This window comes from Austrofundulus limnaeus, unplaced genomic scaffold (genome assembly GCF_001266775.1).
Source record: "Austrofundulus limnaeus strain Quisiro unplaced genomic scaffold, Austrofundulus_limnaeus-1.0 Scaffold118, whole genome shotgun sequence".
NCBI lineage: Eukaryota > Metazoa > Chordata > Actinopteri > Cyprinodontiformes > Rivulidae > Austrofundulus > Austrofundulus limnaeus.
This window is the reverse complement of record NW_013952520.1, coordinates 155,696-157,224: the sequence shown is the minus strand read 5'-3', so window position 1 is coordinate 157,224 and position 1,529 is coordinate 155,696. Positions and strand designations below refer to the sequence as shown.

The 1,529-nt window shown below is 34.9% G+C and overlaps 1 protein-coding gene across 1 annotated transcript in view; it reads left to right on the top strand.

The window, feature by feature from the left end:
* Positions 1–1,529, top strand: part of cdhr2 (cadherin related family member 2) — a gene marked incomplete in the record, with an annotated part of 23,016 nt that overhangs the window by 1,247 nt on the left and 20,240 nt on the right. The window contains 1 exon segment of the mRNA XM_014014664.1: positions 367–451.

Genomic DNA, 1,529 nt, shown 5'->3' with positions numbered 1-1,529 from the left:
ACACACACACACACACACACACACACACACACACACACACACACACACACACACAAAAGAACAGCACAGATGCCTCTTGTGGCTCTGGTTTGGGCACTGGTGACCCAGTATGGCGCGGTGCAGTTTTTGTTAACAGGGGCGGGCAGTAAAAGATGGAGTGAGAAGTTTGCTGTTTGGACCTTTAAGAACATCTAACTGTCATAATGAAGCCATGGACCAGTCGAGTTCTGCTGCGATACTAAAGCTTTTTTTCTACCTCACAAAAACTTTCTATTTCTTATTTGACATTGCTGAAAACAGGGAGGGGATAAGGCACAGAGGTACTGGTTGTTCGCATCTCCGAAAGTTAATCATTTATGTTTACAGCTCTGACACGATAATAACCAGGAGAAACAAAAGCCAAAGGTCTTAGCCATCCATCAGTACAAGGAAGCCCTCTGAGTGTCATCAGGTAAGTCCAACTTCTAATAGATTCACTTTTAGCCTTTTTTGTCTTTTTCTGTTATTTTTTGTTGATCAAAATAGTTGTTCTTCGCACTTGTGAAAATGTTTTACATCAAGGGAATGACAAAAATGTGATTGTCTTCAGTAAAATATTAATTGGATTCATCCTACATTACATAATAATAATTATGTTTGTCTTTTAAATTAAATATATATGAATATATATATACAACAATGGATGAGATGCCCAAAAGTGTTAAAAATTTAAACAGCTGTAATTGATTATACCAAGTTTTATTTATAGACAGATAACAAATAGATAGTTCATAGATGTTACAATGTTGGGTTTTGGAACCAGCACTGCTTTACTTTCCCACACACAATCATAGTGTTATACAAATCTTTAAATATAAACTAATGAATTACAGCCAAACTTGTTAGTTAAATGAATAACAGAACATACAAGTAAGAACTAATTGAATCAACAAGAGTCAACACCTGAAAAAAAATTCTGAGGTGTATTTCTTTTATTTGCCCAAGTCCTGTTTGTTCACCTGGATGGGCAGAACTTTAAAGCTGTGCTGGGATTATCCTGTCGGGGCACTGTAATGGCATCAACTTCTGCTAGATCAACCAGTGACTTAACAGATTCTGTGTAACTGGATCGTATATATTTTAACTGGTTTTACTTTGTGACACTATTTCATCATGACTTCCCCCCATAAATCTTGTATCATTTGAAAGGGAATAAAAAGCCATTAAATGAAGTATTYCAGGTAGRGATATTCCCATTTTTTTYCTCAAACAAAGTACAAGTACTTCAGTACTCGTTGATACCAAGTGTGTACTAAATTTGAACTTAAACATTGCACAATGACTTTAAAAACCCAATCATTTTATTGAAAACAAGATGTCTCTCCTTTCATACAGGCTGTAGGCCTGTATAACCGAATCAAATAAACACCATTGTTGCAATAAATAAATAAATAAATGTTCTTACAACTTATATACACTTTTTAAACATGGAACTGGCAAACCTTTCACTTAAAATGTGATCTGTGACTTATTCAATGGAATATTTATAC